This window comes from Dermochelys coriacea, chromosome 6 (genome assembly GCF_009764565.3).
Source record: "Dermochelys coriacea isolate rDerCor1 chromosome 6, rDerCor1.pri.v4, whole genome shotgun sequence".
NCBI classification, from domain to species: Eukaryota; Metazoa; Chordata; order Testudines; family Dermochelyidae; genus Dermochelys; species Dermochelys coriacea.
Genome location: NC_050073.1, coordinates 20,095,468 through 20,112,246, shown reverse-complemented (window position 1 = coordinate 20,112,246; position 16,779 = coordinate 20,095,468). Strand labels below are relative to the sequence as shown.

Sequence of the window (16,779 nt, the reverse complement as noted above, 5' to 3'; positions counted from 1 at the left end):
GAAAAGAGCATCTCCACCAGAAGCGGACCCACTCTCAAACATGTGATCTCTATTAAAAGCTCTCCAAAGAGAGGCATATGGAAGAGATTCTTCAAAGTTCTTTTCAACTTTCCCTTACGGTACTTGTTGACTATCGGTCTCGTGCCAGTATTTAGCCTTAGATGGAGTTTACCACCAGCTTTGGGCTGCATTCCCAAGCAACCCGACTCCAAGAAGACCCGGTCCCGGCGCACCGGGGGCCGCTACCGGCCTCACACCGTCCACAGGCTGTGCCTCGATCAGAAGGACTTGGGCCCCCGAGAGTGGCACCGGGGATCTCCCTCGGCCCCGGGATGCGGCGAGAGCTGCATGGTAAACTCCATCTAAGGCTAAATACTGGCACGAGACCGATAGTCAACAAGTACCGTAAGGGAAAGTTGAAAAGAACTTTGAAGAGAGAGTTCAAGAGGGCGTGAAACCGTTAAGAGGTAAACGGGTGGGGTCCGCGCAGTCTGCCCGGAGGATTCAACCCGGCGGGTTCGGTCGGCCGGCCCGGTGCGATGGATCCCCGGCCCCCGTCGGGCGCATTTGCACCGTGGCGGTGCGCCGCGACCGGCTCTGGGTCGGCTGGGAAGGCCCGGCGGGCAGGTGGCTCCCTGCTTCATGGCAGGGAGTGTTACAGCCCCCGGGCAGCAGCTCTCGCCGCATCCCGGGGCCGAGGGAGATCCCGGGTGCCGCTCTCGGGGGCCCAAGTCCTTCTGATCGAGGCACAGCCTGTGGACGGTGTGAGGCCGGTAGCGGCCCCCGGCGCGCCGGGACCGGGTCTTCTTGGAGTCGGGTTGCTTGGGAATGCAGCCCAAAGCTGACAGAAGAGATTGTAACAGAAGTAACCACTGTTTAAAAACAAGCAATTTTTTCTTCTTTCTTTTCCCTTTTTAATAAGGACACAGTTAATAATAGTGATAATTTTGCCTGCTTTTAACTGCAGTCTCTGCTACAGCACAGCAAAGAAACTCAAATGACTAAAATCCCTAAACTGCCATTAAAAAAGAATTATTAAAGTTTGGCCTGCCATTTCTTTTTTCTCTAAACTGTAGATTTTAGTGATTAGGGGGATAAAATTCCTTGGCACTCAACAACTTAAAACACTCCACTCTACCCTACAATAATTTCCCATTTGCAACTGTGTAACACTCCCACATCAAATCCATACATGGAAAAATAACATTAGGAAAATGTTTCATATTTCTAATAGTGGGGAAACTAGGTGGAGAACCAGCCCTGTGTGACCAGCCATCTCTCTGCAGACTATGATTTGGGAATCTCTGTTCTAGACACGGATCAAAAGCTATCATTAACATCTGTCCCTCTTGGAATAGGCTGGAGGGCGTGTGGCGGGAGTAAAGCTTACACCTTTAAAGCAAGGCCTTTTCATAAATTTTAAAGGCCGGAACAGGCCATTACAATCCTCCAGACTTGCCTCCTGCCACATACTGGTACAAAGTGATTCCTGCATCCAACCTAATAACTTGTGTTGGAGTTTGAGCATTTCTTTTAGGCAGACATATCTTCATTCTCTTCTAGGAAGGAAGTGAACAATGGAACTGTGTGATGATCTAGGGTTCACGTCCGCTATGGTACTGTAAACTGAGATTATTGCATAATGGAGCAGGGATGTAGAAACACAGACAGGCAAGAGGTTAACAGAGAGACCAAAAGCAGAACTTTTCCTCATTCAGCATCAGATCTGTAGCTGCTGTCAGTGTAATTCTGTTGAGGTCAAAGGCCCTCTGTAGCTTTATACCAGCTGCGAAGATGCTTATTTCTCTGTCTTTTTAAAAACATTTGTTTGCAAGTTGTTATTCACTTGTATGTCCTATTGCTGCAGCCGGTGCTACACTGATTTCCGATCCACATTCAATGGATCATTTGTCCTTTTCTAAATATTAATTAGCGTGACAGAAATGAATTCCTCTGGAGAAGCTAACAGAACCCCTGAAGTTGTGATCTTAATTTGTGCTTGAACTGTCTGAAGGGCTCAGATCGTGCCTTATACCCATCACTGAACTAGATAGGTCTCTTTATGATTTCTTCTGATACAGCAAGGTTGGTTAACACTCACCTGACTCCTCCAGGCATGCTGAGAAGAGTGGGTCCTGCCCAAGGCCTAGCAATGCATTTTGTACCGAGGTAACACTATAAGAAGTGGGTGTTGGGTTGAGTGCTGCACAGTGCAGGTGTCAAGGGCTGCATGGATAAGCACAAGGTAATAGTGAGGAGTACTGAAAGGCAAACTATCAGGTTGGAGGGAGGTTACCAGTGAAGTTCCTCAGGGATCGGTTTTGGGACCAATCTTATTTAATCTTTTTATTACTGACCTTGGCACAAAAAGTGGGAGTGTGCTAATAAAGTTTGCAGATACAAAGCTGGGACGTATTGCCAATTCAGAGAAGGATCGGGATATTATACAGGAGGATCTGGATGACCTTGTAAACTGGAGTAATAGTAATAGGATGAAATTTAATAGTGAGAAGTGTAAGGTTATGCATTTAGGGATTAATAACAAGAATTTTAGTTATAAGTTGGGGACGCATCAATTAGAAGTAACAGAAGAGGAGAAGGACCTTAGAGTATTGGTGATCATAGGATGACTATGAGCTGCCAATGTGATATGGCTGTGAAAAAAGCTAATGCGGTTTTGGGATGCATCAGGAGAGGCATTTCCAGTTGGGATAAGGAGGTTTTAGTACCATTATACAAGGCACTGGTGAGACCTCACCTGGAATACTGTGTGCAGTTCTGGTCTCCCATGTTTAAAAAGGATGAATTCAAACTGGAGCAGGTACAGAGAAGGGCTACTAGGATGATCCGAGGAATGGAAAACTTGTCTTATGAAAGGAGACTTAAGAAGCTTGGCTTGTTTAGCCTAATGAAAAGAAGGTTGAGGGGAGATATGATTGCTCTCTATAAATATATCAGAGGGATAAATACAGGAGAGGGAAAGGAATTACTTAAGCTCAGCACCAATGTGGACACAAGAACAAATGGGTATAAACTGGCCACCAGGAAGTTTAGACTTGAAATTAGACGAAGGTTTCTAACCATCAGAGGAGTGAAGTTTTGGAATAGCCTTCCAAGGGAAGCAGTGGGGGCAAAAGATCTATCTGGCTTTAAGATTCTACTCGGTAAGTTTACGGAGGAGATGGTATGATGGGATAATGTGATTTTGGTAATTAATTGATCTTTAAATATTCAGGGTAAATAGGCCTAATCCCCTGAGATGGGATATTAGATGGATGGGATCTGAGTTACCCAGGAAAGAAATATCTGTAGTATCTGGCTGGTGAATCTTGCCCATATGCTCAGGGTTTAGCTGATCGCCATATTTGGGGTCGTGAAGGAATTTTCCTCCAGGGCAGATTGGAGAGGCCCTGGAGGTTTTTCGCCTTCCTCTGTAGCATGGGGCACGGGTCACTTGAGGGAGGCTTCTCTGCTCCTTGAAGTCTTTAAACCACGATTTGAGGACTTCAATAGCTCAGACATAGGTGAGGTTTTTCGTAGGAGTGGGTGGGTGAGATTCTGTGGCCTGCGCTGTGCAGGAGGTCGGACTAGATGATCAGAATGGTCCCTTCTGACCTTAGTTTCTATGAATGTAGGGAGAGTAAGGAGAACCTGACTGTGCATTAATGAGAGGCCAGCAGTACTGACACTATGTTCCTCCTGCCTGGCAGAATCAAGGCCAGCAAGGGCACAACATAGCTAAGGGCATCAAGAGCATGCTGAAGACTTGGTGCTTATTTCTGCTTAGTGCAGAGGGCTGCACCTAAAGTGGGATTTTCAGAAGTGTTTAGCACTGGCCTATCTTGGCTCCCATTGAAGATTTGGGGAGGTTTTTTTTTAAGTAGAGGTGGGCCAATACTTGAAAAATCTCAACCCCATTACTTAACGTTATTCATTATACCCATCTTCTCTTATGCAACCCAAGGATAGGCAGGTTCCTGACAGTTAGGAAAGCGGGCAGTGCTTTGTCATCATCTGAAGCCCAGTTTAGAACTGCCCGAAATAATAAACTTATTACAATGTATTCCCATTTAGAGATTAAGTTCACACCTGCCCAGCCCCCTAATTCTACCTGAATATCCAGCTACAGACAATACAGCCATTGTTGTCATAGGCTGTTGACTACCCAGGGACATTTGTTATCAGCAGACACAGTGAACTTGATCAGTTTTTCTCCTCACACTCCCTTCTAGGCTGCAAGGAAGGTGATCTTCAGACAGAGGACTATGATAACATGAACTAGGTACCTTTTAGTTCACATCAGAAGAGCCCCCACACAGGGCAATTAGAGTGCAACTCCTAGGGGCGTACTGTGATTCCCACCCCTGTAGTCCACATGTCAGCACAGTGTTGACACAGGCTCAGAGTAAAGTGGATTGCTTTCAAAGTTTGGCTTTCCAAGGAGAGTGTCATCTTCAGGACAGAGTGTTGCTTCCAAGCAGGCATGTGTCTCCACTCCCTGCTTCAACCCATTTTGGGAGAACGGCTACTTTTCTGTTCCCACTTAAGTCCAGGGGGTTGCTCTTGTGCAGCTGAGAGCAGAATTTGGCCCAATGAGAATTTTGCCACTGAATGCTCAGTGGAACATGGGCAGGTCTTACCTGCTCAGATGTCTCTCTTTGTTCACTACTCAAATGCCAGGAATGAGAAATATTTAAAATATTATTCGTTTTATATTATGGTGACACCCATAGGCCCAACTGGTCGTGGCTCATTGAGTGAGATGCTTTACAAACACACTGTAAGAGAGAGTCCTGCACTGCAGATCTTATAATCCAAACAGACAAGATGGAAAAGGTGGGAGGGGAAACAGAGGCACAGAGCAAGTAAGTGACTTAACCAAGGTCCCAACGCAGGTCAATGACAGAGCTAGGACTAAAACCCAGGTCTCCCAGTTGCCTGTGCAGTGCCCTGCCCACTAGACCAGTGTTTCTCAAAGGCGGCCACCAGGGGCTTTTCTTGCAGCCACAGTCTCCTGGGCTGTGATGGGGGCAGGAAGCTGTGGCCCCTCTTCCAGGGCTCAGTGGGGGTTGGACCCTGCCCCTCTCTGGAGACATAAATGCTGGAGGATTCCCCGCTTTCCCTGGGGTGGAGAGTCCAGCTTCGGCCATGGGGCTTCGGGCTCCATAGCAGGCTCTTGTTCCAGGCTCTGGTCCCAGGCTCACCACTCATGCAATCGTCCCTGGGCCGTGTGGGCTCCCTGCCCACCTCCCCATCTAGGGCTTAATTTGTCCCAGAGCTCGCTGGGACTGAGTAAAACTGCTGTGAAAAGTGATATTAACAAACATACAAATATCTCTTGTCACAGCAGCAGACTTACTATCTAGCAAGTTTTTTTAAAAAAGCAACCAAAAGAAACAACAACAAAAAGTCAAGAAAGCCCCCTGTTTGTGTTTCTATTCTGTTTAGGTCCAGCAAAGAATAGAGATCACTGTACATTATTTTTATTACTGAGTCTGAAAAAAACCTACATAAATAAATTACAATGATTTGGACATGTATATGTGCATTTTTTTTTGTTTTTCCTAAAGTTAATTAAGTATTTTAGGAAAAATTGTCAGCGCGGCCACCAGCAAGAGTTGGTGGTCGCACTCTGAGGCCACCAAAAAATGTGTTGTGAGAACCCCTGCACTAGACCATACTGTCTGTATCGTTACACCTTCATTTTAATGCATGGTATATGTACAGTAAATACCAGGATTTGGTGTTTAAAAAAGAATGCACCTGTAATTCTGTGTGAACATGCACAAATGACCCATGACCAGACAAAGAGTGGAAACTTCTTAGAATCAGGTTCTGTAACTGCATCCATGTAGGTGGACCTGCACCCAAAAGGAAATCCAGTTACTGTAACGTGGCTCCATGCTAGTGCAAGGGAGGTCTATCATACTATCCACAGAGCACTAACCATAGCCACAAAACTCCTATGTGATGTAAGAACCATATGGATTGAGCCTGAAAGATAAATATTAAGTCCCCAGTTATTATTTTATTAAACTAGAAAGGATCAGATCACATATTGCACAATATAGCTGGTTTAGTGCGCAGTCAAGTTGTACGAGGGCAGTGTCTATTTAACAAAGTAATAACTACTGAGTCATTATTTGCGATGAATTATAACTCAGGAGTGTAAATAAAGTTTAATATAATGAGTAGGGAATTCTCATTTTGGGAGATTACTATAGAATAGGCTGGATAATCTTTAAATAATCCCCTATTTGATGTCCCATGTTAATATCAGTGTACAGAATAGGGTTATCCTGACACTTTGACAGGAGTAATGACCATAGTCAGAACTGAAGAACTAGCCTTCATAGAGGGGTCAGTTTCAGAGCTCTAAACATGGGGGTCTGGACCCCTCAAGAGGTCACAAGGCTATTACATGGGGGGGGGGTGTCATGAGCAGTCAGCCTCCATCCCAAACCCCGATTTGTCTCCAACATGTATACTGGTGTTAAATATCTAAAAATGTGTTTTTAATTTATGGGTGGGGGGGTCGCACTCAGAGGCTTGCTGTGTGAAAGGGGTCACCAGTACAAAAGTTTGAGAACCACTGATCTAAACAAAATTCCATTAGGTTTCTAAACATACAGGGGGGTTGATGTGTGTTCACATAGTACTCGACTGCCAGCTGGTGGCCAAAGGTCCCCATTGCAGTCTATGTTAGGTACTGACATGGTCCCCCTAAGAGTAATACCTGCACGCCTTTCCGTCTTTAGTGTATTTATCCCAGGGGGTGCGCAAACTTTTTGGGCCGAGAGCCACATCCGGGTTGCAAAACTTTATGGAGGGCTGGGTAGGGGAGGCTGTGCCTCCCCAAACAGCCTGGCCTCTGCCCCCTCCCACTTCCTGCCCCCTGACAGCCCCCCTCAGAACCCCCGACCCATCCAATCCCCCCTGCTCCTTGTCCCCTGACTGCCCCCTCCTGGGACCCCTGCCCCTAACTGCCCCCTCCCGTCATTCAACCCCCTCTGCTCACTGTCCCCTGACTGCCTGGACCCCCACACACCCCTAACCGCACCCCCCGGGATCCCCCCTGCTCCCCATCCCCTGACTGCCCACCCCCAAGAACCTCCACCCCATCCAATTGACCCCTGCTTCCTGTCCACCCCCCTGGGACCCCCTGCCCCTTACCATGCCGCTCAGAGTGGCAGGAGCTCGCAGCCATGCCGCCGTACTCCCCGGCAGGAGCGTCAGGCCAGAGCGTCGTCGGCGCAGCGCACTGAGGCTGCAGAGGAGGGGACGGGCGCTCAGGGGCCGGGCAGGACAGTCCCGTGGGCCGGATGTGGCCCACCGGCCGTAATTTGCCCACCTCTGATTTATCCTCACAGCACCCCTCTGATGTGCTATTTTACACAGGGGTAACACACAAAGTCTGAGGTGGAGCACGGATAAATGGACCCAGCTGAGGGGTCCTGTTCTCTGCACCTACAAGCTCTGGTTTAGATCATGTTCCTGTCGTCTAATAAACCTTTTGTTTTACTGGCTGGCTGAGAGCCATGTCTGACTGCGAAGTTGGGGTGCAGGACCCTCTGGCTTCCCCAGTAGCCCGCCTGGGTGGACTCACTGTGGGAAGCACATGGAGGGGCAGAGGATGCTGAATGCTCCGAGGTCAGACCCAGGAAGGTGGAAGTTATATGAGCTGTGTGTCCTGAAGAGTCTGCTCACAGAAAGGAGACTTCCCCAGAGTCCTGATTGGCTTCACGGGGAGCAATTCCAGAGCATCGCCCGTGGACTCCGTGACAATGGGTGGCAGCAGTGGGATGTACTGCAACCCATGGATGTCGCTTCCTGCAGTAAGTGACTGGGGAGCAGTAAAACGAAGGGGGATTGACGAGGACCAGGCGTGCTGAAGGCTCAAAGAGGAGCGGTTTCGGGGGGTGGTTAACCCCTGGGAGTGTGTGACCAGCAAAAAGGACTGTGCAGTAATGGGGCCCCCAGGGGACTGCGGTGAGCAGTCTCAGGGGTGGAGGAGCCTGTGGCTTGGCCCTGGCAAAGAGGTGGTGACCTCGAGAAGGGCTGGCACACTAGGGGTTCTCCCTGGAAACCGTGGGGAACTAAGAGCACACAGGTCTGGGAGTCCACAGCAACTTGGGAACAGCGGAGTGATGGCCTGTCACTGTCTCCTTAAGAAGGACATTGTAACCCTGTGCAAAAAGAGAGGGTTGAGCATTGGAAAGTTCACCAAAGCACAGTTAATCGTGCAGCTGGAGGAAGATGACTGTTCTAAGGAACAGATTCCTGACCAAATGGGCTAGAGCAGGATCTGGGAGCAGCTGGAGAGGTAGCCAGGCATCCCCAAGACTCCTGTCCCCGACCAGATGGGGGTCTTCATGATCGGGTGCCCCATCAGGGGATCGGAGACGGACGGGATTGGAGCTGAGTCCGAGAGAGCAAGAGGACTGTGAGAGATGGCGAACGCCCAAGAAAGAGCTGCAGAAGCAGCAGCGGCATGAACTGGCAATGGTGGAGTGGAGAGGCATAGGGGACCTCCCAAGGGTGAGTGGGGACAGACCCCGGGGTGCCAGTTCAACAGGGAACCTCGATACTAAATTACTGCCCCTGTTTAAGGATGGGGGGATGTGGATGCCCACCTCACTGCCTTTGAGCAGGCTGGAGATTTGAACCAGGAGACCCTGCGGAAAAGACCCGGTGTCTACCTCCCTTGCTGGGTCCCAAGGCCGTAGACTCCGTCAGCCAGATGGGTGGGGAGGTGGACAGGCTCCCACTCCCTGTCCCAACCTATATGTCTGTGTTGAGTTTCTGGGGGCCAGGCCCCTTGGACCTCCAGTGGGAGCGGAAGATGATGGTCAATGGGGAGACATTCCTGGGGCGGTGAGATCCTGGGACAGAGAGAACTGTTGTCAGGCCTGGGTGGTGCAGCCTCACCAGATACTGAGAGGCTGTGTGAGCTGGGTGAGGGTCCTAGGGACGAAGCCCCTCACCCTGCCCATGGCCCAGGTCCCTGTGCAGATACAGGAGGGGTTAGGCTGGCTGGTTGTTGGGGTTCTCCAGGATATCAGCTGAGAGATCCTGTTGGGGGGTGACTGTGTCTCTTTGGGACAGGATCCAGGTCCTACTCCTGTATCGGCCGAGGGTTTGAATTTGAATCCAGGGAATCAATCGGCTGAGAGGGAAATGGTTAGTGAAAATGCAGATGACCTGGCTAGCAGTGGGGAGGAGAGGCTAGGCTCAGGATGCCTGCCTGCCTGTAACCAGACCCCTGGGGCTGGGTGGGACAGAGAGATGTTCCCTGCCCCCTTGCACACCAAAGAGGAGGACTCACGCTGGCTCTGATGCAGTGAGGAAAGCATCGAGCTCGCTGCCTACCCCCACTGGGCCAGCAAGGGCAGCACTGAGCACAGTGGGAGCTGAGACCCTAGCTGAGTGGGGAGAGACACAGGCAGGGCAGGGTAGGGTATCTGTTGGGAGTGGCACGGTGCTTGGTAAGGAAAGTTTGGATGAGCCTAGGCAGCCTTGTGAGCTGATGGCTTTGTCTAGTCAGTAGCGTGGGAAGGCGAGGAGAGTGGAAGATGAGTGTCCCGGTACCTTACCTGTTACCTGGGTGGAGAATTGGGACAGTGAAGGAAATGTGCCTGTGTCTGTCAGGGGTATTGACTTGCCTATGGAGGGAGCTACCCTGGTCTCCAAGCAGTTGTCTGTGAACAGCCCTGTGTGCTGGGACCAGGGGAAAGAGATCCCAAGCTGTGTGTCTGGTAAAGGACAATGCGTCTCCGGCTCTTCTTTGTGGAGCAGACAGAAGGGGCTGTTCAGCCTGTGATGGTTGAGAATAGCGCAGTTGTCTCAGAGTTGGTTCTGGATTCAACTAAAGCCCAGGAAGGGAATGGTCCTAAATTTGTGTCTGCTAGGGAGAATGGCGCTGTAACTAGGTTGCATCCAGTTAGTGTCCTAGCAAAATCCCAGAGATCAGACAATTCTGGTGCTTGTATTTTGCCTGTTGCTAATGTGTGGCTGGGAAAGGGTGTAGCAACTCTGTCTAATCAGGTTTCAGAGTAGCAGCCAGGGCACAAGGAGAGCATAAAGGTGATTTGATCGTGTTACCTATGAAGGTGTGGAAACCTGTAGCAAGAAGGAAAAGATTCCTGAACTTGTGTGTGACAAAGGGAAGGAGAATGCTTCTAACCTTTTATCTAGGAAGTCTGTAAGTTTGCATGAAAGAGGATTGTGAAGGAATCCGCCTGATGGGCCAGAGGTGATTCTGGATGTAACTGAGACCCAGAAAGAGTTTTGTTGTTGCTCAGGAAAGTGTTCCTCTAGAGCAAGCCCTAGGTCAAGAGGGTAAGGGCAAAATTTCTGTGAACGGTGAATTGTTGCATAGAAAAGCCCCTAGGGAAAGGAATCTAATTACCCTGTAAGGTGTTTACTATCCTGATTTTACAGAGGTGATTCTTTTTACTTTTTCTTCCATTAAAATTCTTCTTTTAAGAAACTGAATGCTTTTTCATTGTTCTTAAGATCCAAGGGTTTGGGTCTGTGGTCACGGAATTGAACTTGGTTTGCCTGGGTCTCAAGCTGGCCCCCTAACTACTGGACCAGCCTTCCTCTCGTTAGTAGTGACTGTCAAGTCTATGTCAGAAAGCAAAACTCTAATGATTTGTTGCAGTTCTTCAGGATCTAACCCAGAGAGGGACCAAGCATCCTCATCTCCCATTAATTTCAATATGAGTTGCACGTGCTCAGCCCCTCCCAGGATCGAGCCCTAACTTGCAAAATAAAAACGAAATAAGACCTGCTCTATATATTTATCTATCAGGCGACTAAATTCATCCACAAACATGTGAAACAGAGGGATTTTAGAGGTGCAGTTCTTAGTGTAGATTTATGCCATATGAAGCTACAGGACACCTCCATAAAGTTTATATAATGCTTAGTGGGGGGTTACTGCTGGGGAGCTCAGTTTGACCGTTGTCAAGTAGGACTGAACCAACTGGCTTCGATGGTAGTGGTCTTAACATTGAGGCTGTCATAAGGTAAGTTTCATAACTAAAAAAAAAATTCTGACAAACTAAGCAAGCACTCAGTGTAAAAGCACTTCATCCCAAGACCAAGGCTGGGATGGTCAAAGTTGTGCTGCCTCTCTGTATTGCTGGTGTAAATTAGTGGGGACTTCACCCCTCCCCCTCTTGCAACACTGCATGCATGCACGCACAGGGATAGTGCCCCAAACTCACCCACGCTCTTCTTCCTGGGGGTTTCCTTTATTCTTACACTAAGTATGATCAGATACAAAGGAAGAACGCGGTCCCAAGGTCCTTCTCTCTTCCATAAGGGAGACTCAATCACTTCTCCTCCGTGACTTGGAGCTAATGAGACCTACCTGCTCTGGTGGCCAGGGTGTGTAAGCAGAATGGCTCTATATTTCCTCCCAGGGTTACACAAACAGATACTTGGTCATAGAACTTTTCTCCTCTCCCACTCTGTTCTCCCACTGGTTCCTCTCGCTGTTAAATGGTACGTATGCTGCAAGCCTATAGGTTAAAATGCCTCACATGTGATCTGCAAGAAGCATAAATAAAAATGCACCAGCTTTGCTGTTCTGTCGGTGCTCTATGTAGAGGTGGAGTATCAATTGCTTTTGATTTTTCCCCAACCAATGAAGATCTAGATCAGTGATTCCCTTTCTGAAATGCCCTGGCATGTACAAAGCTAGTGATGTCAGATCTGTTTTGAGTCTGGGTGTGTACGTTAAGTAGTTTAATATAGTGAATGGTCTGGGGATTTAAAAAATAAGCAACATTTTTCTTTTCTATAGGACTGCAATGCAAGGAAATGCAAAACTGCCCGGCCATGCAATGTGCTACAAACAGCACTGACTGGGTCTGATTCTTCTCCCGCTGCAGGTTTCACACTAGTATAGCTCCAGAGTTGCAACTGATTTACACCAGCATGAGAGAGAATGTCCAGTATGGTATCTGAGCACCATATGGGGAGTACCAGCACCAGAGAAATGCCTGCTGAGGTGTGTGTCTCATGAGGAGGAGCCGGCCACATCAAGAACCCCAAGAAAAAACTGTTTAGTTCTAAAGTAAATTATAGGTGGGATGTTCTGGACCTGCTCTTCCTTTCTCTGACACTGGTGGGAATCAGGAGCAGTAATAATAATTACCTAGCTTTCATACTGTGCTTTTTATCAGCAGATCTCAAAGTGCTTTACAAAAGGAGCTCAGTATCACTAGCCCCATTCTACAGAGGGGGAAACTGAGGTGCATACAGAAATCACCCACCAGGCCAGGACTAGAACCTAGGTCTCCTGAGTCCCAGACCAGTGGTCTATCTGCTATGGCATGCTAAATCACTAGCGGGCAGAGGCAGCGTGGCCAATGACTAGGGCCAGCAGGAGTCCTGGACTTGTTCTATTCCCAGATCTGCCACTGACCAGCTGTGTGAAGCCAGGCAAAGCGCTTCACCTCTCTATGCCTCTGATTTTGGCTCTGAAATGCCCTAATCCCATTTACAAATGAGAATTAGGCTCCTAAATCCATGAGGCATCACAACACTGAGTGCAGCAATGCCTAAATACCTTTAAAAAGCTGGACCAAAGCTCTGTGGGGGCAGGGAATGTGTATCACGTATTTGAACAGAGTTGGGGCCTCTAAGCATTACCGTAATTCAGACAGTCAACAGAGCTACATCTCTGTGAGATTTACATCAGGCCGTTTGTTTACAGTATAATGCTAAAGCTGGTGTGTTACTCAATGCTATTTGCGGAACCTCTCTGAATTCCTCAAAATAAATCTTGGAATCGCACTTTGCCAATGCTTCACCGTCATCAAAAAGGTAATTCAAAGCCCTCCGCATCAGAAGCATGGAAGGAATATGCTTTATACAGAAAATGGAACCCGATTCCACCGGACACTTTGCTGCAGTAACAACACGTGCCCTGGCCCAATGTTGTGCTAGCAGTTCAGTAAATGAAAGTACTTCCCACACCTGCAGTGGGGGCGGAAATTTCCCTATATAACCCTGCTTTCCTTTCCTTTCTCTGTTGGTCCTGCAGTGAGACTGCCTCCTAATCTCACATGCAAAAATGCGAGGGACAAGCAGCAGTGAGGATGTGTGACTCCTGCAGCCAGACTGACTGGGATACAAACAAGTTGGGGCATGAGCATGAGAAATGTGTTTCCCTTATGCTCCCGAGAAGCAGTCTCCACTGCTGAGGAAGAGGCCCTTGAGCCCTTCGACCAAACGAGGATGACACACTCTAGTTCTGCCTGCAGATGAACTCTTTTCTCTGCTAACATTGCTGCTCGACAAGAGTTTGTCTTCCCTGCCCTTGAAACGGCATTATCTGCTCTGGCTGGGCGCACGCGAGAATAGCTCCTGACAATGGCCAGAGTTGCTCTGACCCGGTGGACCAGGAAATCCCATTTCTCAAAGCCTGCCAGGCACGATTCGGCACAGTGGGCGTTCAGTGAGATTATGGTGCTAAAAATAACCCACACAATAAGGTGCGCATTAGGAAGAAGAAAAGGACTTACCCTGGGTGTGGGTTCCCCCTCCACCGATGGCCTCAAGTGTCCCCAGCCAGTGCAGCTGCTCGGTTTTGTTCTCTGAATTAAAACTAGAACCGCAGCAGCTGAAGTGTTTTGGGTTTTTTTTTTAAATGAAATAGGAAGATTAAAGGGCGCAGCCAGAAGCTGAGACTTTTGCCAATTTTTAAATGTCATTTTTTTTTATTTATGGTTTTCTATAATAAGCACTTGGAAGTGAAATCTGTTTCCCTGTCATTAGGAGTTCATAGGCATGGATTAGCATTGGGCTGCAGTGGAGTACAGGGTTGCTGACATGGACACTGGGCCCGATCCTGCCTGCTCCCCATGCATGACAATTGCAGCAGGTTTTCTGCTCAGTTTGCAGAATCAACCCCAATGTTTAACCACCCCACCCCCCAAAAAGGCCTATTGGGTCTGATCCCATTCCTACTTGAGCCCATGGGAGTAGGATTGGGTCCATAACATGTAAATTGCCAGAATTAGCACTACCTGGCAGCCTTACAAACATTTTGTTGTTATTGTGAATACTGGCCTAGAGGTGCATTCTGATTGTCTAGACCGTTAAAGATAAATCCCGTCCGTTGTATTGGCTCAATTTCATTACAGCAAACCTGACTATGGAGGAAATAACCATGTTCACTTGCAAGCCCTGGACTGATGTGCATTCAAGTGAGCAACAATTGACTTCTTTTTCAACCCAAAATCTTCCTTATTCCTGCGTATTGATGAATGGTGAATAGTTATACCGGATTATGATTGCTGCCCAAGCAACTCATTTGTTGAATACACGTTACTTATTATCTTGCTTATACAGTACGTATTTATGCTCTGGTTCAATTACGCTTCTCTAGTTAGATGCAGTGTTTGTATATAAAAAGTGTGCATATATATTACAGGCGGCACCAGATAGTAAGCACTCAAAAGTTAGGTAATACCAGAATTAAGGTTGCCTTTGCTACCTTAATTCAGGCCCCTTGCCTGCATGCATTATAACATATTCCTTAATTACATTAATTTCCCCCCTCCCCCCGCCAGGACTCCTGTCTCTTTCGGTGCACAGGATGAAACATGCTGTCTGGGAATGAATCAGGGTTGTGTATTAAAGGAGGCTGTTGTTTGTTGGACCCCAGCCCCATTTGTTGAGGAAGCTGTAAGGAGTGTTATGAATGAGACAGAAAGAGAGAGGATGGTCTGATGGTTAAGGTAACTGAATGGCATCCTGGAAAAACGGATTCTCGCTGCCTCTGCTACAGAGCTCCTGTGTGATGTTGGGCAAGTCACTTAAACCAAACTTTTCAATGGTGGTTGCTAATTGTGTGTTTCTCATTTTTGGGTGCCCAGTGTGAGATACCTTGATTTGCAGTATTGCTAAGGACTCACTGCTGCAAGTGAGGTCAATAGGAGCTCTACTTTAAACATGTAGAGTGCTATAAAATGCAAAACACTCTGGAAAGTCAGGCCCTAGGCAGCTCAAATTGGGCACACCAAGTTAGTTGACACTTTGGACAATTTTGGCCTTCATCTCTGTGCCTCAGTTCCCCATATGTAAAATGGGGATAATAATATCACCTTGCATGTGTGTTGTGAAGATAAATCAATTAATGTTTGGAAAGCACTAAAATACTAGATTCATAGATTATAAAGTCAGAAGGGACCACTGTGGTCATCTTGTCTGACCTCCTTTATAACACAGGCCATAAGACCTGCCTGAATTTATTCATGTTTGAAGTAGAGCATACCTTTAAAAAAAAAAAAAATCCCAAACATCTTGCTACAGTGAGAACACTGTAGGAAAGCCCATGAGAAAATTCATAATTCTGTCTTCTGAGCAGGGTTTGACTGGTATGAGGTAAATAATGGGGGGGAAGAGGGGGAGACACACTGAATGAGGAGGATGAAAAGAAATGTTGAATAGCCACTCTTTTAATGAGCACCATCCATCCCGTGCACTGAATGAGGCAGGGGTCCTATTGAAATAAATTATATGTGATTATGTAATTAAAGACATGCATGACCCCAGGAAGCTGAGTAAGGTTGCACAGGTAGCCCTAGTTCAGGCATTTCCTAACATTTGAGTGCTTGACTTGGCAACTTAGCTTTCTTTTAATGTCGCGTTTTGGCATGTAATTATGTATAAATCAGTATTGGGAGGATAAAGAAACCACACGGAAGAAATTACAAACAACTGTTTTAGGGAGGAGAGAAATTAAACTTTTTTTTTTTAAGGCATGTGATCAAAGTCTCTCAAATGTCCAAAGAGAAAAGGAGTACTTGTGGCACCTTAGAGACTAACAAATTTATTAGAGCATAAGCTTTCGTGAGCTACAGCTCACTTCATCGGATGCATTTGGTGGAAAAAACAGAGGAGAGATTTATATACACACACACACACAGAACATGAAACAATGGGTTTATCATACACACTGTAAGGAGAGTGATCACTTAAGATAAGCCATCACCAGCAGCGGTGGGGGGGGGGAAAGGAGGAAAACCTTTCATGGTGACAAGCAAGGTAGGCTAATTCCAGCAGTTAACAAGAATATCAGAGGAACAGTGGGGGGTGGGGTGGGAGGGAGAAATACCATGGGGAAATAGTTTTACTTTCCCTTATTGTAGGCACCAGTCATCTACACTCCACACCAATCTGGCATCTCCTGTCACTTTTGTAACTGAAAATTATTTAGATCAGAAATGCAGAATCACGAATTGCGGTTATAGAACACATCATTAATGCTAAGAGATTGAATTCCACAACATTTCAAGTTCCCTGCATGAATGATTGTTTTGGAACTCTTGTTTTGGGCCTTTGTCACACATTCCACCCCACCAACAGCTTGAGAGGTCTGCAAAAAATAATACAGCAGTGACTTTTCCTGAGATAATATTTTTGTTTCAACATAAGCATCAGACATCATCATAAACACCAAACGCTATGACCTTGGGATGACCCTTCATCCCAGGAGGTGCTGTACAATGTGACATCCACAGGGGATGTCCTCTGCAGCAGAAGTCTACACATTCCACCTTCTGCAGTAGATGTTCACCAAAAGCCTTCCCCGCAGAGATGCCACTGGCCACTAACACAACATCCTAGAAAACTGAGCCTGCCATTGACCCTAAAATGAAGATGCCTTCCTCCACTGACAATACTATGACCCTCAAAAAGTAACTCCTGCTAAAGATTTTCTCTCTGTCCTGCCCCACAAAGCTTGAGTATCTTACCAGT

General features: G+C 47.3%; 2 long non-coding RNA genes across 2 annotated transcripts; one reads left to right on the top strand and one right to left on the bottom strand.

Moving 5' to 3' along the window:
- Positions 1–129: 129 nt before the first annotated feature.
- Positions 130–15,485, bottom strand: LOC122460852. The gene is made up of 4 exons (XR_006282417.1): positions 15,473–15,485; positions 10,032–10,036; positions 9,088–9,094; positions 130–316 (listed from the first exon to the last, which is right to left on the bottom strand). It is a non-coding gene; the product is annotated as an uncharacterized LOC122460852 (long non-coding RNA).
- Positions 134–840, top strand: LOC122460851. Its single transcript, XR_006282416.1, has 2 exons — positions 134–221; positions 704–840. It is a non-coding gene; the product is annotated as an uncharacterized LOC122460851 (long non-coding RNA).
- Positions 15,486–16,779: the final 1,294 nt, after the last annotated feature.